At 39.4% G+C, this 10,950-nt stretch overlaps 1 protein-coding gene and 1 long non-coding RNA gene across 2 annotated transcripts in view; both read right to left on the reverse strand.

Annotated features, from left to right (window-relative positions):
• Positions 1-10,950, reverse strand: part of sh3tc1 (SH3 domain and tetratricopeptide repeats 1) — a 207,336-nt gene that overhangs the window by 3,012 nt on the left and 193,374 nt on the right. The window lies entirely within an intron of this gene.
• On the reverse strand, positions 7,045-7,992 carry LOC311002185. Its single transcript, XR_014596225.1, has 3 exons — positions 7,932-7,992; positions 7,718-7,806; positions 7,045-7,192 (listed from the first exon to the last, which is right to left on the reverse strand). It is a non-coding gene; the product is annotated as an uncharacterized lncRNA (long non-coding RNA).

Consider the following 10,950-nt stretch of genomic DNA (forward strand, 5'->3'; position numbering starts at 1 on the left):
TTACCTCGCTGAGTTCCATAACATTTGAATCCTCTCATTATTTGGCGGCTCATTGTGAACGAGCCGCTATAAAGGAATGTCATGGTCAAAGCTCTTTAACGCTAAAAGAAGTCATGTGACTTGATGCTCTGACATGCTGACTGAGTCCACATTTGAGTCAGCAGGAGATATTATGGCATAATTAGGTTAAAGATGTATTCAACACTTTTTAACCACCGGGAGGCTGCAACAGAAAAAAAAAAAACATAACAAAACAAAACAGATATTCAGCCTCGGTCTGTCACGCTCTGTAAAGATATCACATGTTGAATGTCACACAGACGACTGTGATGATGTGTTCATGGTCACCTGGTGGATCCAGGTCCACAATATGATCCATTTTAGCTCCAGTTTTGGTCTCCACCACCTTTATTTCATCTTTATTTTATTTTGAAAACACTCTCTTTTAGCTCTAGTTTTGGTCTCCACCTACTGGTTATCTCTTTCTAGCTGCTAAATGTTTTACAGTATTTATTTTCTATGTCTTTTATTTTGAAAACATCCTGTTTCTAGCTCCAGTTTGGTCTCCACCAACCTTATTTCGTCCTTATTTTATTTTTGAAAAACACACTCTTTTAGCTCTAGTTTTGGTCTCCACCAACTCCATCTGACTCTTTAGTTTCTAGATGTTTTATAGTATTTCTTTTATCTTGAAAAGACTCTTTTAGCTCCAGTTTGGTCTCCACCTACTAGTTATCTCTTTCTATCTGCTAAATGTTTTACAGTATTTATTTTCTCTGTCTTTTATTTTGAAAACGCTCTCTTTTTAGCTCCAGTTTTGGTCTCCACAACCTTATTTCGTCTTTCTTTTATTAAAAAAAAAAAAAGAAGCTCTCTTTTAGCTGTAGTTTGGTCTCCACCAACTACATCTGACTTTCTAGATGCTAAATGTTTTACAGTATTTATTTTCTCCATCTTTTATTTTGAAAAGGCTCTATTTTTAGATTTTCCCTCCTTTCCATCAAGCTGTTTTTACCTCGCTGAGTTCCATAACATTTGAATCCTCTCATTATTTGGCGGCTCATTGTGAACGAGCCGCTATAAAGGAATGTCATGGTCAAAGCTCTTTAACGCTAAAAGAAGTCATGTGACTTGATGCTCTGACATGCTGACTGAGTCCACATTTGAGTCAGCAGGAGATATTATGGCATAATTAGGTTAAAGATGTATTCAACACTTTTTAACCACCGGGAGGCTGCAACAGAAAGAAAAAAAAAACATAACAAAACAAAACAGATATTCAGCCTCGGTCTGTCACGCTCTGTAAAGATATCACATGTTGAATGTCACACAGACGACTGTGATGATGTGTTCATGGTCACCTGGTGGATCCAGGTCCACAATATGATCTGTTTTAGCTCCAGTTTTGGTCTCCACCAACCATATTCGTCCTTATTTTATTTTGAAAAACACACTCTTTTAGCTCTAGTTTTGGTCTCCACCAACTCCATCTGACTCTTTAGATTCTAGATGTTTTACAGTATTTCTTTTATTTTGAAAAGACTCTTTTAGCTCCAGTTTGGTCTCCACCTACTAGTTATCTCTTTCTACCTGCAAAATGTTTTACATTATTTCTGTTATCTTTCTTTTATTTTGAAAACACTCTCTTTTTAGCTCCAGTTTTGGTCTCAACCAACTTTCTTTTATTTGGAAAAGGATCTATTTTTAGCTTGGTCCAGTTTGGTCTCAACCAACCACATTCTCTGTCTTTTATTTTGAAAGCAATCTCTTTTTTTAATCTCAAACAACTCAGCCTGACATTTAAGCCGCCAAATACTTTGTAGTATTTGTTTTATCTTTCTTTTATGTTGTCTTACTCACCATCTCTTTTGGTTTCATTTCATTCGCTGAACGGTCTCACAGCCTCCCCTATAGAAAATCTGCAACAGGTGGATTCTTCATGTGTTCGAAGGAGGCAGAACATTTAACATCAACGCAGGTGGAGCTTCACATTTCATTTTCCTCTGTAGCTGGTTTCACTGTACATTAAAATCACCACCAAACACAAACACACTCCACATGAAGAGATCTTTAACGAGCCTCAAACACACACACAGCAGCAGCGTGTGCACCGTCCTGCCGAGTGTTGACCAAAGACAAAGAGCCGGATCACCGCTGACCCCGAAGGTCAACGCGCTCCGACCTTTCACACAGCGTCCTGCAGCTGATGCTACCTGTGTGTGGGAACCAAACACACAACTACAACTACAACTACACATCCCAGAAGTCATTTCACACTCATGAGTCGCAGCCCAGATGTTTAATTAGCACGAGCTGCCAACATCTGCTCATCACCATCACCGTCAGATTTTTCCTCCATTTATATCAAACACAGCAACACATTATACAATAAAATCTATTATTGGAATCTATCTTTAGTATTTTTATTCTATGCATATGTTTGCACTGAAGGAGCTGCTCCTAATCTCATTGTACATGTGTATAGTGACAATAAAGGTTTCTATTCTATTCTATTCTGTTCTAAAAGGAGAAATGAACCGGGGAAACCTGTGAACAATGCAGAAGATAGTATAGAAATAAAGGGCTAAACAAAAAATGTATTAAATAGGCGAATAATTAAATGAAAAAGAGTAAAGCAAAAACAAATAAATAAATGGACGCAGTATTACGAATCAATTAAAGACATTAAACGCGGTGCATATGTTTGTGGTTTAACAGCTTTTTTGTTTTGTAGGCAGGAGAAAGTTGAGAAAACATGGTCAAACTCTGACTTAGATATAATCAAATTAGTTGTTTTTTTTTAACTTGAAAATGTACATTTATAAACAAGAAGATTGATCAGGACATGACAGTGATATCACAGGTGAAGGTTGTATAATATGTGATATAATGACTCCATATAAGGGAAGATGTTGTCATATAAGAAGATACCGTATATAATCGATTGAGGTAATGTGGGAGATTATTTTTCGGAGTATTCTGATGTACAGTATATACATATATATTCATATACAGATACAGTATGTACTTAAGTGATATGATGTATGGGTTATTGAAGTTTCTAATGGTATATTTGTGTTTATTTTCTGTATGTTGTCATTATTTTGAGTCTGATTTAGAGGATCTATATCCTGTATCAGATGTATTTTCATAAAATATCATCATTTATACTGTATACATGCAGCAAATAGATAAAGGTATAGTTTTATAACTTTTACAATGACATATTTGTTTTTACTTTATGAAAATTGTGGTAAAGACTGAATTTGAATGGATTTACATCAGAGACAGAGAGAGAGAGAGAGAGAGGAGTGAACTGCTGCCTTCACTTCCCCTCGACCAGCCCACTGCCATGTTGGCTTCTTGTGTGTCTGACGTGACACACACACACACACACACACACACACACACACAGAGAAAAGTCCACACTCTGAAACCACAGAAGACGACAGAGTGAGAGTGAGAGTGAGTGAGAGAGGGACAGAGAGAGAAGGAGAGAGACGGATGAAGAAAAGGAGCGAGAGAGTGAGAGTTGGGTTGTTTTTGAAAGAGTAAAGACAGGAGGGGGAGGAGGGAAGAGGGGGGAGGTGGGGGGAAGAGGAGGGAGGAGGAGGTGGGGAGGGGGAGGAGGAGGAGAAAGGGCAAGGTTTGGATGGGATTCCACATGAGGTTGTCATGGAGATGGAAACGGGAGAGTGGAGCTTCACAATTCCCAATTAGTCACAAACACATGGCCACAAACACACACACACACACACACCTGCAGCACACACACACACACACACACACATCTGCATAATACACACTCTCAATTGACGTAGGAAAACACACAGCTGGTCACACACACAGAAACACACACACACACACCTGTCCATCCTCATTCATTCACACACTCACGTAGGAAACGGTTGGACTCTCTCTCTCACCTGTCTCACCTGAGCCAGCAGTCGGTTGGTCGACGTAACCATAGCGACGTGAAAGCCTCATTACCTCATTGATATATATATACAAAATATTTTGTTATTATTAATTTTATTTCATGTTTTTTATTTTAAATGGTTGATTTGATTTGATTTTGTAGTGTTTATTCCTCAGGTAACTTTTCCCTGACTGGTGGTGGTGCGTTCACTGACTGGTCTCTCACGTTGGAAATCCGAGCGCCGACAGTCCTGCGAAACAAAATGTCTTTTCTGTGTTGTTGTTGTACGAGGATAAATAAATAAACCGGTGTGTGTTTTCATTCCTCCTGTCCTGTCCTTTCTGCATCGTATCGTGTTGTTGTTTTTTTTAATCTCCCACACCTTTTGTGTCGCAAAAAAAATGCCGTCACTTCACTTCACTTCACGCCCAACCTGGTCGGGTCGGTTAATTAAAGCTCCGGTTCGTTCAACTAGTTTGTACAGTTCGTTTTTTTCTGGTGACGAAACAGAGTAAATAAACAAACAAACAAACCGCAGTTGAAGATGAAATGTCTCAGTGATCTGTAGCTTTCTTTCTTAAAGGGATTGTTCAACATTTTTGGCAAATTGGCCCATTGCCATAATACTCCCTATAGTCATAGCAGTAGGTTTGTTACCTTTAATTGTCGGTGCAAGCTATTTTTTAGAACGGCGGAGCAGAGCCGTGAGCTGCTCAGAGCTACGCTACGGAGGCTCATGGGATTTCTTGGTTTCCCTCATCAAACTCATCAAATACACAATCCAACAACTCCACAACGCTCTGGTGGACAAGTTGTGACCTGCACATTCACCACGCTATGAGATAATAACAGAACGTTACCAGACAGAGTTGTTTTAGAGGTAAATTCATGCAAAACCGCTGATGCGCATTGTCCACCAGAGCGTTGTGGAGTTGTTGGATTGTGTATTTGAAGAGTTTGATGAGGGAAACCAAGAAATCCCATGAGCCTCCGTAACGTAGCTCTGAGCAGCTCACGGCTCTGCTCCGCCGTTCGAAAAATAGCTTGCACCGACAATTAAAGGTAACGAACCTACTGCTATGACTATAGGGATTATGGTAATGGGCCAATTTGCCAAAATGTTGAACTATCCCTTTAAGTCAATGTTGTTTCCTCAACACAGTTTATACGTGAGTTAAAGCAATACTTACCTTTCTGGAACTTTTGCACATTTCTTTGTCTAAGTTAAAATGCTATTAATAATCTGATGATACATTAAAATGTAAGAGAAACCCAACAGGGTTAAAAACTCATCATTTTTTCATTCTCATATAATTCTGAGAAAAGTCTGACCAATAATATTATTCGGTCCGATTAATAAGATTTGACGAGCGACCGAACCTACTTAATATGTAATCACTTTGTGCACCCCTCTCCTCCTCTCCCCCCTCCCGACCAGGAAGAACGCTTATTGACAGAGCAGAGTAGCAGGACTTGAGCAGAGGAGACTAGAGTCACAACACACACTAGAAAGAAGGTTTTTGGAAATAAATAGTTTTTTAAAAGACCAATAACTGCAGCCGCAGCTGCGGTCGCGGAGTTTCATGTCTGATATTGTAACGTTGATAGTGATCAGCCCCGAGTGATACGTAAACACAGGAAGTCACATGTGTGATGTGTCTATAAAGCATCCAGTGCTAACGGCTACACTCAAAAAAAGAATTCATTGGATGAACGTAATTTAATCATGCCACATATATCCCATCTAAACAAATCATGTTAAGTCAATCTATCTTGATTGTGTTGGTCTGATTTAATTAAATTACGTTAGTACAACACAATTTAATCGTGTTGGATGAACTAATATAGGTTTTGTCTGTTAAACTAATATAAATCATGTTGGATGAACTAATATAGGTTTTGTCTGTTAAACTAATATAAATCATGTTGGATGAACTAAAATAGTTTTTGTCTGTTAAACTAATATAAATCATGTTGGATTAACTAATATAGGTTTTGTCTGGTATACTAATATCTTGTCTTGTGTTGTTTTCACTGCTGGTGTAAGCATTATGTTTAGCTAACATACATAAAACAACAAGCATAAACGTTTACAATTTTTATTTAACATAGGTGCAACATAGACACTTTACCATTGTCTTATTGTCTTTGATGCATCTCCACAATATGCCACAGTACAACTTAAAGCAGAAGTAAGTGATATATTTCTGTTAATATAAGTCTTAAATAGTTATATCTTCCGACAGCAATCACTTACATAGAGTGTTTGGACTGAAACACGGGTCTCTCAGTCACTCTGCTCTGCTCTGAGCCGAGGAGAAAACATTTATCGTATCCTACAGTTTTTATCCAATGAGGAGAGAGAACGGCATGCAGGGCTGTGTGTGCAGCCAAGGGACGCCGTGAATGTGGCGACGTAGGGACGAGGACTGTTATGGTGCGTTCAAGGAAACTCGTATTTTTCCGACCGTGAAGTGGTACCAGTTCGATCTGGTGCGAGTTCACCGGTCGGAAGTTACGAGTGGCCGTTATAGTGACTTTCACCGGTAAAACAGGTCGGAAACGGACGAACGGGAACGCTACAAAGTCGTAAGTTGTGACTTGAAGCTGTAATTTACGATTTCAAAAGCCTGCCTGGAACGCAGCATTAGCGAAAACGACCGGACCACTTACTTCTGCTTTAACTGCTGACTAAAACAGTGTCTTAAATCCTTCCAGCACTCAATGAAAAGCACATTTTCTCGAAGACTTGCAACATTTTTTCAACCTTCGTCACAAATGCTTGTAGAATACACAAAAACACTGTTCTGTGTCATCTCCACACACACACACGAGACTTTTCAACATAGGAGACAACAATCTTAATCTCAGTCCACTGTGCAAACTAAATTGTCTGTTGAAACATTTTTCTTCTAATCTTGAACTTTCAAAAACAAAAATCTGCATTGGCAGAGATGTGGGCAAATGCCATCCTTGAATCAGTCTTCATCAAGCTTATTCAAAAGCTTGTTTTTCAGGAGCTGTGTGCCTTGGATGACAACCTCCACCCATCCAAAGTGCACGTGAGGGTGGGTGGGTAAGCTCAGGTTCAGACAGTCCAAATAACAGAGCACAGGCAATCGCAGTGTCCCCCAAACCACTGAGGACCCCCACACCTTCAATCAGGACGACGATGTCCTCTGGATCATCTCCAGGCTCTGCATCCTCCTTCTGTATGTCGTACACTCCCATCACAGATTGCTCCATTGAAGTCTTGGCCTCTGTGTTTGCGCTCTATGGATTAAAATATGACAATACATACATTTGATATGAGTCTAGACAAAGTGTGGAAATAGGCTTCAACCACAGCAAGAACACTGCATAAAAGTAAATTTTATGAATAAAACTAAGAATTGAGCTCTAATTTATGCTTTCAAAGTAACAGTACTTAGCATCAAACAACAGATGTCATTTATGTTTGAGGGATGTAAATGATAATGTTACACAACAATCATCAATTCTGGCCAGGATTTGTACTAAATATATTAAAATGGTTAATAATATTGTTTTAGGACATTTAAAACATACATTCAGCCAATTATATCTCTAGTTTTCAACCTTGCAGAAATTTGAGAAATAGCAGATGATGAAAAACAAGGGCAAAGCAAAATGTACTTTATTTATACAGGGTTAGTTGTAGGGTATCACGTTTTAATATGCAATATTTACCACCCTTTGCTTCAAATTTAACACATCCAACAAGTAAATATGTGCTTTCTCTGACTGGCTACTTTGTCACACCCCATGCATGTAACTCACCATATATTATTTCACGAGTTTCTCATGGTCTGTGTTCAGGTAGACGCAAGGACTTGAGGATGCATGCTCGTCTTGTATGTAGTGTCATCCTGAAGAAAAAGGGAAACCATTTTAACAATATTCTGCATTTTAGGCAGCAGTTCCAAAAAGGAACTCCACAGTATTAACAGACTCTCTGAACTTTTGCACAACTTTTGAACAATTAAATACAAACCTTGGAAATGGCCACCATATGTCTAATCTTTTCCCGTGCCGCTCCACCTTTCCCTCGAAAGAGCTCCATCATGTGTGGAGAGTGTTGGTCGAGCTCAGCAAAGAATGTTGATAGCAGAGGTACAGTTGATATGCGTACAGTATGAACTCTTTGTCGATCTGAAAAACATCAACAATACACTCACTCATCCTATTTGAACATCACAACAATATACAACACAGGAAGGATGAACAGTGAATTACTACTGTAGCTGTGCAATCATGATATTATAGAGAGCCTAAGCGGAAGCAGGAAGTAACGGCGCCATGGGACCTCAACTCTGAAAAACTCGCCATTCAAATGAATGAGACTGAACATTTTATTTCGTGATCCGATTGAATTGCGCCATGAGAAAAAAATATGTCCTCTACCTGTTTAAAACATCACGTTTCATGAAGAGAAATCAGCCGTTTATCATAAAACGGCAACAGAAGAATGTATTTTGTGAAAAGACTGCTCTACGGACTACAGATCTGTGTCCCACAAAAAATACGTCACCAACTGACACGGGAAAGGGCGGCATTTGGTGTGTGACGTCACCTACGCGACTTGTAGTCTTTCTGGTTACAGATTCTTCTGAATTTTATTTTACAATAGCTTTACAACAAACTGCTGATTTCTCGGGATGAAACGTGATGTTTTAAACAGGTAGAGGTCATATTTTTTTCTCATGGCACAATTCAAACGGACCACGAAATAAAGTTTTCAGTCCCGTTCATTTGAATGGCGAGTTTTTCAGAGTTGAGGTCCCATGGTGACCGTTACTTCCTGCTTCTGCTTAGGCTCTCTATGGGTGGAAGGAAAAAAATCGATTCACAATACTATCACAATAGTATCAGCTGTCCGTCTGAGGACAGAGAACAGGTAGGAGGACAGAGACGAGGGAGGGGGACAGAGAAAAGGGAGAGGACAGAAAAAAGGAAGGAAGACAGAGACAAGGGAGGAGGAGAGAGAATGATGATCATAATGATGATGTTGTTTATAATGTTTAAGTAATTACCTACTACTCTGGCGACACAAGGCTTGCACTGCCACATACACGTCACTGAAAGAAAAGAAAGAAAATAGAAAAACATTAGCAAATGATAAATGAATGCACACAGACACAGACAAAAATATTAACAACTTACCATGTATTTTTGAGGTGCAACATGCTAAACGGACTCAGAAACCATAAACAATGATGCCCCCCCCCCCTCCCCCCCCCCCTATATTCTCCACTCGTTTTTGTTAGCCATAGCAAAGTTAAGTTAAGTTAGCATTAACTGAGAAAAACGAGTGACTAAAATATGTCTCACAAATGTCTAATGTGTACAATCCATCACTCACGCTGTTTAATTTAATACAATACATCTAAATTACTTACCAATATCACAGGTGGCAAACGTCCATCAAACTTTCCACTCCGACTTTTTTTTCTTCTTTTGAAATGTCTCTGCTTCCGGTGGGTGTGGCGCATGCGCAGTAGCTGTCCCTATCAGAGTCATTGATCTGAAGGACCTCAGTCTCATTGGATTGAAATGAATGAATCTAATTCATCTGATTTTTTCTTGATTCATGTTAAACCAACAAGAACAAATCATTTAATGAACATAAACATGATTCATTCATTTAATGTGAACATATTTCTAGTTTGTTAATCAAACACATGCCCTGGGTCAGTTTTTTGAGTGTAGGGGGCTAGGCTACTGTTAGCTCTGTGAGTTCTCAGCGGTCCGGACCCGGTTGAAGTCCGGACCGGCGCGGCTCGACTCGGCTCGGTCTGGATTTATTTTCGGCCTGAACCAGCGCATCAGGTGGCGCTGGTCCGGCCCCAGCCCGGCTCGTTGAGAACTGTAATCTGTAACAATCACTTCCCCTGCGTCTCCAGTAGCAGTAGGCTAACAACAGTTTATTATAAAACTCATCAGTCATCATCACTGAGTCCGTTTATATGGTTTAAAACTCCGGTGTTGTGTTTGTTTGTGTTGTTCCCGTTTCACTCGCGTTCCTGTTCTGTTTACTGTTGCCATGCCAACGCATGCAGCGGGGAGGGAGGGGGCTCGTGGAGATGCGGCAGGAGGGAGAGGTGGGTGGGACTTGTGAGGGAGGTGGAGCTGTTGATTTTCAAATGTTTGTGCTGTGCTGAGTGAAATGCCAGATCGGTAAGTATTGCTTTAATGGGGAGCTCTTTTTTTCCTCTGTTCAAACTCCTTAAAGTTCAAAACTGACCCGTAGCTACACTTCACAATTTTTGTCGACTTTTGGCAAATTTGACGTATAAAGACGCTATTTTCTGTAAATTTTAACATGAACACATTCGACGTCTTAACTCGGACGCTAACATAGACATTTTTGGACCAAATGGTGCTCTGAAGCCACTTTAACTGTGTTTATGCTTTATTCGCTCACAATGGAAGGTAGCTACATTTGGTCTTTTTCATACCTGTCAGATACTCGTCAAAATAAACATTTTGAACCAAACCAGGTTCAGTTTGTCGACATTTTGAGTCCAAACCTTGACACATATTGTGTGTACTGCTCAAAAAAATAAAGGGAACGCTTAAACAACACATTGTAACTCCAAATATATCACATCTGTGTGAAATCAACCTGGGATGATAATTTTGATTTACATTGATCATTTTTATGTTATTTTGTTCTCAACACACTCTACTATATATTGAATAATGATTTTAAACTGCAATGTTTCATTAATTGAGATCTAAGATGTGTTGTTTAAGTGTTCCCTTTATTTTTTTGAGCAGTGTATATCTACAGGTGTCTCCACTGTGAGTGTCCACACTTCACCTGCTGCTTCCTCTTCAGGAAACAGTCAATTAAAAGAAAACTACAATCACCACTTCCTGGATGTTTCCTGCAACAACCAGTCAAGTTTCAGGGAAATGTGGACACAATCTACCAGAATATGACGTCACAGTGGATTTAACCTTTGACCTTTTGGGTAAAAGTGAAGAATTAACAATTAAAAAAACAAAAC

The sequence above is a fragment of the Trachurus trachurus genome (genome assembly GCF_905171665.1).
Source record: "Trachurus trachurus genome assembly, chromosome: 18".
NCBI lineage: Eukaryota > Metazoa > Chordata > Actinopteri > Carangiformes > Carangidae > Trachurus > Trachurus trachurus.